General features: G+C 38.9%; 1 long non-coding RNA gene across 2 annotated transcripts; it reads left to right on the plus strand.

The window, feature by feature from the left end:
• The first annotated feature begins 1,287 nt into the window (after positions 1–1,287).
• On the plus strand, positions 1,288–15,757 carry LOC143025421 (uncharacterized). Of its 2 annotated transcripts, none has more exons than XR_012966390.1 (4): positions 1,288–1,323; positions 2,465–2,629; positions 10,087–10,407; positions 14,446–15,757. It is a non-coding gene; the product is annotated as an uncharacterized LOC143025421 (long non-coding RNA). The 2 variants fall into 2 exon arrangements; XR_012966391.1 differs by lacking the exon at positions 1,288–1,323 and adding an exon at positions 1,339–1,910.
• The last annotated feature ends 209 nt before the right edge of the window (positions 15,758–15,966 follow it).

Genomic DNA, 15,966 nt, shown 5'->3' on the forward strand with positions numbered 1-15,966 from the left:
TTTTGTTGGAGCCGGCCGTGGGCCGGGTTTCTCGAAGTTTGAGTCTGCCCATTGCGCCGAGGCGCTGGGCTTGGTGTGTGTGTGTGTTCTGTGGTGTGTATGTGTCAGAGTTCGAAAGTTAAAAAGGAAGGAAAAAGGGGGAAATGGTATGAGGGAGGGGGGGGGTTCGTAGGGGTACGGTCTGTGCTCACTTGTCCTGAATGGCCTAACGGAGCTCGTTAATTGGCTAAGTGGCTAGCGGCAGGATAAGGGAAAGCGCCGCGTCGGCTGGCGCCCGGGTGTCTATTGGCAACGGTTTGGGTGGCTCGATCGCCGGGTCTCGGCCTATGCCTGTTCCGCTAGGTGCGGGAGACAGGGAGGGGGTTTCCCTTCCCCACCAGACGACTGAGCAAGTTTTTAGACCACCAAGGGCTATGCTCAGTCGAAAGGGGGGTTATAAGGGCATATAATCCGACAGAGCGAGGGGCAAAGAAGAAATTTTGCCTAAGCTCGGGTATCGGTTGGAGTATTGCTTCTGGCACACTGCGGAGAATGCTGAGCACGTCTTCTCGCGGTGGTGTCTGCAGCTGAGCGGTGGTGTCTGCTCTATCTATCTCATCTTCTGTCCTGACTAGCCGCCGCTGCCCTATTTAAGGGTCGCTCGCGGCTCAGCGTAGTTGGCAAGAGAGGTCGCTAGCCGCTCGAGAACCATTTGCTGGCTCCCGATTGGCTAGCTCATATTCACCTCTTGCCAACTATGGGAAGTGTGTGACCGCCTGTGGCTGCGTCACTACAATTTTACCGACCCGACCAGCCCAGGTGGGGTTCCTTGCAGTGTTGCCAGATTGTTTTTTTTTTTACGCCTGATTTTGCCATTCTGGCTTATTTTAAAGCCGTTTGGCGTGGGAAAATATATTTAGCATTTTGGCTTTTTTCTTGGCTTATTCTGAATTAGCTTTGGGCAGTAATTTGTTTGTTTTTTATACATTTTAGAGACAAGACTTTTTCATTTGGTCTTTTTATGCATATTTACTTTGTTTTGGTTTCTTTTCCCAATTTACTTGGCTATAAATATTTTTCCTTCTTTGGTGAACAGTGTTGACCAAAGTTATTGCGATGAAGCTTTGAATTTAGCACAATTACAGTGACCATAAATATAGTTTGCGGTTACACGCGTTTGGGTGTATTAGAGTGGTATTTAGTTCAATTATTGCAAAATCTATAATAAATTGAAATTATAATAATAAATGATAATAAATTGAGTATATGATTCTACTTAAATTGACAGCCATTTTTAAAAATAAGCCGAGCGGGACTGACGTTGTGTTTACGGATTCGGTTTAGGTTAGTTTTCTTGTGCTTATTTTCGTTGCAACAGTTGAAACTTGGATTGCACAATGGCTTTAACGTGATAGAAATATATGTGTTATTGCGAAGATACCAATATATCAATATTTCTGCATTGCAAGCAGTGTACATGCTTCAAATTGGTGATTCGAGTTTAATTTTTAGTTGGTCTGCAATCTTGAAAGTTTACATTCAATGTTGAGATTTTGTACACGAGACTAGAAAACTATATGTGAAATGTTCTCTTCAGTATTGTAGTTATACTTTATAGATTCTGTGATACTGATTCTTTTTTTGTGGTTTATATAGATACTTAAGCAACCTAGCCATGTCATCGAAGAAATGGAAAACTTCTTATGATCATGGTGGTACTGAAGCAGCATACATACTCACTGCAAATTATGTCACTGTAACATTTCTTCAGGACTGAGTAATTTGCAAAACCATGGTACATTTTCCTTCTCTTGTTAAAGAAGATGGTCTTGAAGAGTTGGAGGATGAGTGAAAAGTCCTGTTGTACTCAAAAGAAAGTTTGCAGAGCCAGTTAGCTCTAGTCCAACTTCCTTCTGGCATCATGAGTTGCTGTAAGTTAAAGATGGTAATAATTAGGTATATGATGAAATTTGAACTGTTTTCTAAATTCATGACTGGTCTGCTTTCACTTCCACACTCATCTGCTTGTGTTGAGAGAATATTCTCTCGGGTGAATATGAGCAAAACAAAGCAAGCAAATAGACTTCAAGTCTGTGCAATTGCAGACAGAGTTGGTGTTGGCAAAACAAGCAGTGAGTAGCTCGTCAATGTGTGCCATGTTGTGAGGACACCTTCACCTGAACTCGTCAACAATTTGAAAAGTGGCATGTGTCACAAACGGTATACAGAAAAGAAAAAAAAAGCGACAGAGTGAAGAAGCAACTTTACATTCATGGGAGCCTGGTGATGACAGTGAGGGATGTGGTGATCCACTGCAAGTCTACCTACATTGATTGCACCATTACAGGCAGTGCTAATTAGTTTGATGTATACAGTTTTCTAACTTCAAAATGTTTTCATATGTATATTGTGTAATATAATTCAATTTTTTTTTTTTCAATATAGTAGTTGTTGGCAAGCTGTCTAGGATTTTTTAATTTTCCAGAGTGGCAACACTGCTTGTCAGTGCAATGAAAACCTTGTTCGGGGTGAGACGGGCACTCCTACGTGTGACAGCCTCACTGGGCGGTGTTTGGCTTGTACTGGGAACACAGCTGGTTGGCATTGCCATTTATGCAAACCAGACCATTATTTAGGGGGACCCAGAGAAGTAAGTAGAAATAGATTGGATTATTAAAATCTGAATAAAGAAATATTTTTTGTTGTCGCCATGACGCTAGTATGTGACTGCATGTACCTGTTACCTGTATGTATGTAGCCTTCTTCTGGCCTAAATCTCCCTAAGTAAGAGAAGGGACTCCATAGGCCACACCACGGATGTCAACTCAACATTTGTAGTTGTTCTTGATGGTTTTTGTCTGCAAATCGTAGCATTCACTCAGCAGAGAGGTGTGTTTTCAATCTCTTTTTGAAAACACTGATATTATCACACTGCTTGACACAGGTTGATAGCTTGTTAAACAGTCGAGGGGCACAGTTTTTAAAGGCTCTATGTCCGATTTCTGGATAATGTCTTGGTTCATTAAGCCGACAGTGTTCAGTGTTATGTCGCAGAATAACTTGAGACATTGTGTAGTAATCTTCTAGGAGCTCATTTAAGTACATTGGTGTACCCTTTTTTTTTTTGCTTGGAATGTGAGCACACATATTTTGTATTCTATTCTAGCTTTTATTGGGAGCCAGTGTAATTCAATTAATGTGGGAGTAATTCTTCCTCAATGAGGAATATTTTTTATCAAACGTGCAGCTCTTTTCATTATCATTTGCAGTTTCTTCAGCAGGTAGTTTGGCAGGCCGTAATAAAAAAATTGCAGTAGTCTAACCTACTGATAACATGATTGTGAATTGTTTTTTTCATCAAATCTATGTCAAGGTATAAGTTTTTCAAATGGTAGTTTGCAACTTTCACTATGTTATTTACTTGCTCACAGAAATCTAAGTTTTTATCAGTTATAATAATCCCCAAGTCTTTCACTTTGTTGTTAAGTGACATGTATGTGTCAAGAGCTTTGAAACTTGTAAGGTCATAGCAAACTAGATCATTATGTTTTCCGATTACCATACACTCATTCTTGTCCTAATTAAGTTTCAATTTCTTTGAGTTCATCCAACTTTTCACTTCACTTATTATTTCATTCAATTTAATTTCAGCTTGGACAATGTTTGTTAATGTTAGATAGAACTGTGTGTCATCAGCATAAAGCTTAAAGTCAATTTCATGATTTCTTAGTATCTGTGCAAGGCTGATTGTGTAAATACAAAAAAGAATTGGACCTAATACACTACCTTGAGGTACCCCCTCTATGTAGCGTTCTTATTTCCGAAAAGGTACCACCAAATTGCACTCGATGAGTTCTGTTTTTAAGATAACTCTCCAGGTATTCCAAAGCTTCATTAACTATTCCAATGTTATGACACTCTTGTATTCATAGATTATGTTCAACAGTGTCGAAAGCTGCACTTAGATCTAACAAAATTAAAATGCTACATATACCTTCGTCCATGTTTACCAACATATTATTTACCACGGCACATAAGGTTGTTTTTAGTTGAGTATAGTCTTCTATATGCTGACTGATTGTCAGGAAAAATATTGATGGCCAACAAGTGTTCCATTAACTGTTCAAGGATTACTTTCTCAAACACTTTTGATAAAAATGTTAGGTTACATACAGGTCTATATGAAGTCAAAGATTGTGGATCTTTATTGGCTTTAACTATTGGCTTCACTGTGGCATCGGGAAAAACCCTAGTGGCAATACTAGTATTCACCAACTCGGTCACTACCCCCCATGCCAGTTTATCAAGATTCCCACCGGTGAAAATTTTACTGAAGGGAATCGGATCGTTATCACAGAATGTTGGATTTGCTCTAAGTATGATAGATTTAATCTTTGGTATGTCTTTTTGCTGAAAACATTCTAATCTCTCTTGATCGTCTGGTATAATTACTATTAGGTATTCTGTAGTCATTGGTAGAAAAGCCTCTTATTGCATTCTCAATTATCTCTTCAAAGAAGTTCAGAAACATTTGGGCCACCCACTACACAATCACAATATCCCTCCGGCATCTTTTTCTGTTTATTGTTGCCAGTTCAACTGCTTAATATATTATAGAGCAATCTAATATCGGATCCGGCTTCACTGGTTTTACCTCTATATTATTCATGTTTTTGTAGAACAATAACTTTTTTTCATGCTGTTTTGCTTCAATGTAGGCTAGTCTAGTTTCATTTGTCTGAGCTCTGCACCATTTTCTTTCCTTTTCTTTTTTTCTCGTTTTCTGCTTTAGTATTAAGCCCATTAAACCCTGGTGAATCATCTTTAATGGTCATTTCCTTTTCAAGTATAGGGCATTGAGAGTTGTGTAATTGTTTTATGGTGCTATTAAAATATGTTTGTCAAACAAATTGCACAATTTGTATATAACTTTTCATGGACGCAACTTTCTAGTTTTTTCTTAGTGAGAATGTCAATTAGAGTAATAATGAAGGCCTTAGGGTTTAGATTAGTCAATGGTCAGAACATTATTTTCTTCTTTCGTTTAAGTTTATCAACAGGCGACACATCACAAACTTCACCAACCTCCATCTCCATAACCAAGTCTCTATCCGAAGCACAGAAAACAAAATCTAGAGTATATCCACTTATTGAGGTCATACCATTACCTTTATTAGTTAAATTAAAGGAAGACATCATCTCCAAAAACGTGACTGTTGATGCAATGTTGTCATCAACCCAGATATTGAAGTCTCCACAAATAACAATTTCTGTACTGATCATATTAACTGTCTCTAAAAACTGGCGTAAATCAATAAATAGGTTAACATTGGTCTGCGGTGGTCTATATACAACCACAAAAGAACACTTTTCTGCTCCTGTCTCACATGTCATGTACATGCCTTCATATGTATATTGTGTTTCAATTTATTTAACAAAATTTTTTTTTAAAGGTATTTCTTAAAAATAGACCAACTCCTCCTCCACCTCTTCTCATATCCCTAGAAACATGAACAAAGTTATAAGAGTCAGGAGTCGTTTCTTTTATTTTCACATTTTCACCAACACTTAACCAAGTTTCAGTTGGCGCTAATATATCATCAAGATCATTATCCTTCAATAAGTTATACAGGTATATTTCAAATGTTTTGTTGCCAACTGATTGTATGTTTAACAATCCACACTTAACCCCTTCCATACGGTGCCGCACACGTAGGCGTCATGGACTTAGATCTCGGTGGCAGCAGCCAATGCCAGCCGTACGACGTGTCGTAATAATACTCGCATCATAAAATATAGTCACCGCTTATATCGATCGTTCTCTCTTTACCCGTGAATTTTGATAACCATAGAAAATGCGATTACAAAAGAATTAGAAAGAATGTCATTATGGAGGGGCGACTACAATAAATATAATCAAGACGCCGATATGGCAGCCTCGCGAATACACTCGCTCCCCATGACGCCTACGTGTGCGGCACCGTATGGAAGGGGTTAACACTACTATTCAGTCTAACAACAGCCATCATCTGTTAAATTACATATCCTACTTCTTTCAGATTGGTAGACAGGGCAGTTAATGGTCATTAACACTGAGATATTTCAGTTTTCTTGTATCTGACACAGTTAATACATTTCTCAAGGGTAGCTGTACAGTCTTTGGATGCATGATTACCCGCACATTTAAAGCAAACGGGATCATCATCAGGGCTGCGGAGTCGGATGGTATAAGGTCCGACTCCGACTCCTTTGATTCCTCCAACTCCGACTCCGACTCCGACTCCTTTGATTCCTCCGACTCCCGACTCCTTAACTCCTTGACCCCTATGTGGAAATCTATTCTGCAGATCCATTTACCAGCCTCCCACACCTATTCAGCAAGCATTTTATATTTTTCATGTATATTATTTTTTACGTGAAACATTCACTTGTATGATAAATATGCTCACACATACACTCAACCAGCTTTATATATGTACAGTATATGCACACAAGCACGTATATTCGTATAAACATATATATATTAAATATATAATGGTATTATTTATGCTCATGATCATCTACCAGCTTATTAGCACTTTCAGATCTGTCATGGCAGAGTTGCCACTTCAAGCTAGATATTTTCTTTTTCCTTTGTGCCCCTCCCCTCCCCCCCCAAAAAAAAAATCATCTGTTATTTCATATGTCCAATGTCATAAACCTTCTATCACAATATTAGGGAAAAAATGTGACAAATCATGATGAGGAAAGGTTAATGGAGGATGCCCTACTTAGTACTTACTGCAGAATTAATTTCACCATGTTATCATAAAAACCAGGAATCAGTTCAGGAAAGAGAGAGACAACCTTCCCCTGTGCACACTGTTCATATCTGCTGTTGTTCCTCCCCTTTTCAGTCATCATCAAATGCTGTGACATATGCTCTAATGTCATTCCTATCTGGCCTCTGAGACTGGTCAAAGTTTATCTCAGGGCACTTCCGTTGACTTTTACATACATGAAGACGTACGTGCATAGTGCATACGTAGTGGATATATGATGGGTGGGAGTGGGTTTATGCCTTTTGACTTGGCTACCTCCCTGATAAGGGGGAAAAAGCCTTTTGTATATAGATAGATAGAATTATGGTTATGAATTAAAGCATAAATATCTGGTACACTTAGGCCTAATTTGCAATTGTCTTTATAGCATAATCAGTTTTGAATTAGATTAAAATGGTTCGTGATTTTCTTTACTCTGATTTCTATTTTTCATTGCTTCACTTGTAGCCCTATTGTATTCACTAGTAACCATGATCAGTAGCCTGTTTCTTTTTCGTATATTTCAAACCACTAAATTTCTTTGATAAATGTATGATTTTCATATTCTGAAGTAGCTTTATCATAATCTAGCATATTTCTATTAAAGGAAAATGCGATAAAACTACCGAAAATGAAGGAAAAGTAAATTCACTGGGAGACACTGCTTCAGGCAGAATCTGCAGCTGTTTCTTTACATTAGTTAGTACTAGTAGCACACAATGCCGTCACATGGTGGCAGCACGAATTGATGTTTATTTATGTTGAAGTAAAAGCATTGCAGTATAGTACAAAATATTATATATATATATATATATATATATATATATTTTTTTTTTTTCACTCTCCTTACAGGAAACAACTACAAATACATGACCACAAACACTTTTACCCAGACTGACAACGATAGCTTGTCAGTATTGTGTATTTTTCTTTTTTTTTATTATTGATAGATTGTTTTTTGTTTCCATCTGGAGAGACCACTTAGTGTACATATACACTGCACACACTCACTATTGCCTCCAAAAATAAAAGCAAAACCATACAAAAACTGTTAAATTGTGCAACTGGTAAAACCAAACAGGGAAACCATGTTAAAAAAAATATATATATTATTGGACTTAAGGAGTCGGAGTCGGATAAAAAAAAATCCAACTCCGACTCTGACTCCGACTCCTAGTACTCTTAGAAATCCGACTCCGACTCCAACTCCAGCTAAAACCTCCGACTCCAACTCCGCAGCCCTGAACATCATCATTACCATTCTTAGCCTGACATTTATCAATCTTATGGTCGAACCTTTGGCAATAGTAGTAAACCATTGGGTGATACCTGTCTCGAACAGTAAATCTCCCCCATTCCAGGAACACTCTATCGCCATTTTTCTTAATAAGTGCTCTTACTTCTGGGTTGCATCTCAATATGTAATGCACTGTGTTATTAGCCGCATGTTTATCAAGTAGATATTTTATTTTTTTCCTTACATTGTCAATGGAATTTAGATAGACATTTCTCTCTATTAGTGTATCAATGATATGATCCTTTTCTTCCTCTTTATAGACATTGCAAATCATTATCGTTGGTTTCATTTTTTTAATGTACTTTATAGATACTTTGTTGACAACTCCCAATTTCTTTTCTGCTTCTATAAGTGTTGTTTTATCCTCAAAATTCAAAACGGTCTCCACGACCTGTAAAATGAGTCGGTAAAGTGCACACCATTAAGTGCTCCAACCACATCTTTTTTCATTTCGCTGGATTTTTTCCCATTTTCTTTTGCACTAACCACAAGCAAGTTTTTTTTTGTCTCCTTATCTCATTCCTTGATAACACTTGGCTCCATAATGGTGCTGAAGTCATGCCTACGGTAGTTTGGAGGTCAGCCGAGCCGGCTGCATGGGCGGTCGACAGTTCAGCAACCAGGCTGTCATTCTCTCACTCCTGCCCCCTCTCTCTTTATACCCACAACAACATTCTCCTCCACATCTTTCTTCACTTCTTTAACCTCCTTCTTTGCATCACCTACCACGGTAACTACCTCTTTCTTCATGTCTTCAACTACTGTCTCAATTTCAGACTTGATCACAGTTTCCATATCGCCTTTCAACAACTGTGAGCTATTTGACAACTGTGCCTTTATATCATCCAACTTATTCATAATTAGATTGCCTGGGACAATACTTTCAAAACATGCCTCACATGCCCAGTTTATACTTGTAACATTGTCAGGATTGACACCTTTGAAACCTACACACTTCAAATGAGCCCATCTTATTTTCCTTGTAGGACATTTAGGGCAACCAATCCATTCCTGTTCCTTCCCCTTCGACTTGTTGCACTTATATGCGACTTGTTGCACTCGCGGACACCCACCAGGGATAGCAGCGACATGACAGCGGTAGAGGGGTACGCCAAGCAAGCGTCCACCTCTTGCGACTGCCATTCCTCAGGTTAAACTCGATTAGTTTGCACAAAAGTCTAATTGGCTGATAATTACCAGGATTGGATTTGTCACCCTTTTGAAACAAGGGTGCAGCATTTGCTATATATACATACATATATATATATATATATATATATATATATATATATATATATATATATGTATATATATATATATATATATGTACAGTATATATATATATATATATATATGTATTTGCACACCTCTTCCAGATGCAAAAAAACAAAATAATAATACAGAGACATTTGATGATTGCTTCTTATACACTCATATACAAAGGGTTTTTCCCTTTACAAGGGAGGTAAACAAAAAAACAAAGGCATAAAATCCACTCCCACCCACTCCATCCCTACATGCTCCACTCCCCTCCACCCTCTTCCCTCCCTCTTATCTTGGCACCTCATGGATGACGGATCATCCCTACATCTCGCCCACTGCCCTCCCTGGGTCAGAAGCAATGTCGCAAGACACAGCATATCCACAGCAACGCCACTTCATAAAATCGGCAACCCCCCCTCTCCGTCCCCTCATGCAGAAAAAGAGATGGGGAGAAATCCCTTCAGGCTGCGTCAATTTATTTCTCCAGGAGGAACCAAGATAAGAGGGAGGGAAGTGGAGTATATGAGGGATGGGATGGGATGGGAGTGTTTTCTGTTTTGTTTTTTCTTTACTTGTAAGGGGGGAAAAGTCTTTCGTGTATATATATATACACATAAGTAGGGCCCATAAAGTTGCCAGCTTCATCCTGATGCTTCATGACATTTGTAGATTTATTTATTTATTTATTTATTTTATTTTATTTTATTTTTTAACTGATTCGGGTTTGTATAAATCTCCTCTCGACAGATGGCAGCTGGGCACGGCATTGATGCCCTGGACGGAGACCTGAGTGAAGTGGACTTGCAGAGCATGGTGCTGAATGACACGGCGGCCCCGTTAGGGTCCACACAGCTCCCTCCCCTCCCCTGCCCCCATCCTCTGCTACCAACGACTCTGCCAATGTCGGATTAGGAGGCGGGGGAGGCCAGCCAGCTGGAGGGGTAGTGGGTCAACCGCCACCACCGCAGCAGCAGCAACAGCAGCAGCAAAGACCCAATTCACTGCCACAGTACAATCCTGTACCTGCAGCTTCCTATGGTTCGCCAGGCAGCGCGGCGACCAGCCCAGGTGGGGTGCGGGGGGAGAGGAGCAGTGTATGGGGGGGAAGGGGGGATCACTAGTTTCGCTTTATGTACAGTGATGCATAAAAAAGTGTTTTTTAATCACAAGTTTATTTATTTATTTTTTACTTTTCACTTTTTTATTTATTTATTTATTTATTTATTTATTTATTTTTATTTTTTATTTATTTATTTATTATTATTATTATTATTTTTTTTTTTGCTGTGTCTTGCGACACTGCTTCTGACCCAGGGCAGTGGACAAGGTGCAGGGATGACCCATTATCCAGGAGGTGCTAAGATGAGAGGGAGGGTGGAGGGGTGTGGAGTGTATTCAGGGATGGAATGGGTGGGAATGATTTTATGCCTTTTCCTTTTTGGCTACCTCCCTTGTAAGGGGGGAAAAGCCTTGGTATGTGTATGTATGTATCTTTTACACATCCAAATTTGTTCAAGTATATGAAAACAGGTGTAAGTACTTGATTCATCCCTCCACATATGCGTATCTACCTTATCCAAAGAGACATCAGACACAGTATAAAAATAAACAAGTAATTGACCTTTTTGACTCAGATGCTGCAACAATATGGCTACCTTACAAAATTTACTCTTAGTATAATCTTCAAAGATTAAACACTCCAAATTTCCTTGTCATGAATGGTTAAACATAAACAGCAGTTTTCTTTATGTTTTTTGAGTTGCATCTACATGTGTATGTGTGAGGAGATGGGAGACCAGGAGAGAAGTTTTGAAGAATTTTTCGGAAGGTCTTAGTTTAGTAGCAGCTTGTCGCATTGCGCTGCGGATTTCCCCGAGATCAGAAGTTTGTCTGGACACCATAAGTGAAATGATATTTGATTTTTATTCGGAGTGCATGAAGCAAAGGAGGACACCTTTTGACTACCTCTCTTGTACGTATGCATGAAGTAAAGAGTGCAAAGAGGCAAGTTGAAGAGAGAGAGGAAAGGGTAAAGGTATTTCAGCATAAGCTCGCTATAACAAACTCCCCCAATTGTGGAAAGCCTTGAATAGTAAACTCAGAAGTTTGAGGGAAAAAAATCTTGTTTCAAAGATACATACCTACCTACATATACCAAGGCTTTTTCCCCCATACAAGGGAAGTAGCACTTGTTAAATTTGCACTTGATAATTTGTTAAAAGGCAGATTCCACTGAATATCAGTAACCTTTTTGATCACGTGTGGTTCTCAGTCTTGCTCTGTTTGATTGCATCGTTCTGTTGTAATCTCCTTTAGAAATACTGTAGTAAAAGAATTGGAGAACACTTGATTTTGTAAGGCAGCAGTTAGGGATGTAACAGACATGCTCCATGTAGTGAAGAACTAGTGTATTTGATGGGGCAGTAATACAAAGGATTTCAAAGGGGGAGCATGCCGACAGGAGACCTTTTGGTCCATATCTAGGTCGCATGCATAAAAAATCATAATGATAAATAAATGAATAAATAAAAACTATAATAATGTAAATGATAAATAAGATACATAGATAAATGCATAGGTATAGTTGAATAATAAACAAACAGGTAAATAGTAAATAATGATAAATTGTCATATTACTAATAACAAATGAGAATGAAACAAATAATAATAAGCAAACAGACAAATGATAAAACAAATAAACAATATAAAATTAAATGATAATCATTCATACATTCTGTAAACTTTTCTAATTGGACTTTAGCTGAATTAGTTTGTTATATTGAGCTTGTACTGTAAATGGTACTTGTTAATGGAAGAGAAAGCTGTGAGTTGGAGATGTTCAGATTATTTCAAGGAGTTGCTAATTGTAGAGGAGGATAGAGGGAGCCAGGAGGTCTTTGATAGTAGCCATGGGAGATGATGATATAGACTGACTGGGATAGGAAAGGAGAAAGCTGTTCTTGAGGAGGAGGTACCGTAAATGACAGTGGAAGAGAATGAAAGCTCTAAGGCACCTGTACTGAGTGGGTGATGTCTATGGTGTTTGCCAGAGGGTGGGATAGTAATAGTGGAGTGAATGGTGAGATTGTTCAATGTGTGTCCAAGTGAAGGAAGGGTGACTAAGAGGCAAACTAGAATGGAAGAAAGTTTTTCTTTTTTTTTCCACTGCCAAAGTTGCCCAGATATTAATATTGAGTATATAAAAACAAGTGCAACTTTGGCAGTATAAAAAAAAAAAAGATCCCAAGAAACTCAAATATTTTTTTTCTGCTACCCACACCACACTGCTTGTGTCAGCGGCTATGTGTTAAGACAGAAATGACGAAAAACTCATCGAAACCCTGATGCATCCAAGATTGGAATATGCATCGATGGTATGGTCCCCGCACAGAGTGAAGGACATAAGCAAGATCGAGAGAATACAAAGGGCAGCAGTGACCAAACTGGTCCCCCCCCAAGCATGGCAGATAAACTGTAAACTCTCTCCCCCTCCGTCCATTTATTAGAGAGGTTTACGGAGAAGATGAAGAACGTCCCCTCAGGCTGCGTTACTTCCTCGTTCATTGCCCATCCACTCGGAACTTTTGCACTCTCTCTTCTTTGCTCAACAGGCACTCCTCTTGCATCCCTTCACTTTTGATGGAACAACTTGTCTGATTTCTTTCCACCTGTTATCTGCCTCACCTCCACACAACATAAGAATGGGGGAGACTGCAAGAGACCATAGAGCCTACACTAGGCAGTTCCATGTCCCTTACCAGCTGTCATCCCATCCATAAAGTTATTCAATTTCCTCTTGATGATGATGATATGGTTTAACGTCACAACCCCCCCCCCCCCTATTGGGAGACTAGGATGGTGCCCCTTACAGTGAATTTTGTAGTGTGGAATTTAACAAAAATTTCCTCTTAAAACAATGAATAGTTTGAGCGCTTGCTACCTACGTTGTTACACAGTCCATTCCATTCGTTAACCACGCAGTTGGTGAACTGTTCTTGCCTATTTCCTTCTTAAACCCAAATTTGCCCTCTTGTCGTAATATGATGACCTTGCCTGTGTCGCCCTTGTTCAAACCATTGACCCGTTTGAATACCTCTATCAGATCCCCCGCACTCTTCGTCTCTCCAGAGTTGAAGTTAAGAAGATGCCACAAAGAGTCAAATATTGCTGACGTTATCCATTTTCATTACGCGGATTGTACTCCATCTTGAACACGTCAGGCTTCCTCTCCTCCTCCTCCTCCTCAATCAGATTCCACGTCTCTGCTCCCTCGTATGATTTTCTCATCCCTGTACATCTCTTTGCCTTAATTTTCACCCAAATTTATTTTTAGTCTATCCTCTTATGTTGCTCACTTAATTGTATTTAGTGATTAATTTATTATTAATAATTTTTTATTTTACATGTCATGAATTATTTTATGATATTTAAAGACCTGCTAGAAACATCAGAAGATGTATGTATTGTAGGACAGAGTTTAAGGTATTCTGCCAGGTTATGCTTTGAAGCTCTGCTTTAGTAGGTAAGTTTGCTGGTGCTATATTATGAGGTCTTAAAAGTTGGTCATTATATTCTAAACAAAAAATACTTGTTGAATGTGCGCACTTTGAAATCCATGTGTATTTGTTATCATGGTTGCTACAGTTATGTTCTTGCGTGTTTTATTCTGGGTCGCATTTGGTTATTCTGGTCATCTAGCGAGTATGGATCTTGAGCTTATTCGGACGTGGAACTGTAATTCAATTCTTTTCACCTGGGTGACCTCAAATTTAGGAATATATTAATTCCTTTTCATTTTGGAATGTTAATATTTCAACAATTTTGACAACCTTATGAACCAGTTATTCGGCATTCGTTTATGATTGAAGAGTAATCTCGACTTTTAAATTCTATTCCCCGTGTGTCGTTGAGTCGGTAATTTAGGGATGTGAGTGACATCCATATGGATCAGAGTCACAGAAATCTTATATGATCAGAAACTAATACCCATTCAATCTTTTTTTCTCTCTCTCTCTCTCTCTTTCCATTACCTGCTGTGCGAGAGCCATTGTTAGTGTTGAGGCCTTTAAGGTTGTATTGCCTTGTTGACCTGGTTGACATTTACAGACCATCTGGAGGCCATTAACTGCTGATCTCGGACTCCTGGGCTCCCCGACATGTCACCCTCAGCCACAACAAGGCTCTAGTCAAGATGAAACTTGCGAGGGGCAGGCATGCCTGTAGCAACAGAGTAACCAAGTTCAAATGATCTTTGAGACTTCCATGTTATACCAGTGCATAGAAAAAATTTGAATTTATGTCAAGTTTCAAAGATTTGTTTAGGTTTGGGATTGAGATTTGGATTTGGTGTTCCAGGTGCACAATCTGTCTTGACTCTGCTCTGCTTAGGTATGGACCCGCTTAGTCCGTCTGATGGAAGAGTGTGCGTTCCCACCAGAGAAGGTGGGCATGTATGCTTTATTTTTTATTTTGCGACTTTTTTTAGAGTTGCGATTTTTTTAGAGTTCCAAATTTGTTGGGTGGCATTTTTGGGAAAAGAATGATCTCTAATCAAGACCGGGTATTTAAAAACGCCCCCCTAAAATGCCACCCAACAAATTTTCCTGCCAAACACAGTAAAAACATTCCAAAAAATACAAAATTTGGCATTAAAAATGCCAATCTGGCAACCCTGATGCTCAGTGATGATCTGCATTTGCAGGACATAGATGGCAGGCTAGCGGTAAATTTGTAACCACGAATCGTAGCTGGGGTCGGTAATTTTGCAGAGGATAAAAATGTTACTTCACTTTGATCAAATTACATGAAAATCACACCTTTTAAAGAAAATAGTTCAAATAATGCAACCATATGCTAATATGTTATGGTATATGTAGCTGTGGTCTGTCATACTGCAGAGGCTAAAACATAACTTCTCTTTGGTCAAATTACATGAAAATCACACATTTTAAAGAAAAGGGTTTAAATAATTCAACTATATGCAGTCTATTACACTAATAACACAACAGTAAGAAGCTTAAAAGCGTGTAGTTTGATCCATACCACCAGTGATCATTGACGGCTGGCTGGACGAGTCGTAGCTGGGGTAGGTAAAATTGCAGAGGATAAAAACGTTAGTTCTCTTTGATCATATTACCGTATTTTTCGGTGTATGACCCGCGGCTTTTTGCCTCAGAAAGGGGCCAAATTTCGGGGGTGCGGGTGATATAAAGGTGCGGGTCATCTGTAGATTCTGGTTAGAAATTGCCCTCTCGGATCGGGGATTTGCGGGGGGACCGACCGGATTCGTCGTATGAAAGTTGATTAAAGTCATAATACAGCGCGTACGATCGAGACAAACGACAAAGAGAAGGTAGGATTTGTCTTACCCGCTTTACATGCTCTTGTTATTAATAAAGGCATTATCACAAATAAAACAGGCTTACCCATTCAACTCTGATGACAAGATGTCTTGTCATTTGGTCAAATAAAACAAAAAATCATAAAACACCAAAATGTTTGATGAAACACCAAAAAATATGACGTCAGTCCACGCTTCGCTGCGAGCGAAGCGAGGATTAACGTCATATTTTTCTGGTGTTTCATCAAACATTTTGGTGTTTTATGATTTTTTGTTTTATTTGACCA

Source organism: Oratosquilla oratoria, chromosome 5 (genome assembly GCF_046742065.1).
Source record: "Oratosquilla oratoria isolate Oo_2021 chromosome 5, ASM4674206v1, whole genome shotgun sequence".
Lineage (NCBI taxonomy): Eukaryota > Metazoa > Arthropoda > Malacostraca > Stomatopoda > Squillidae > Oratosquilla > Oratosquilla oratoria.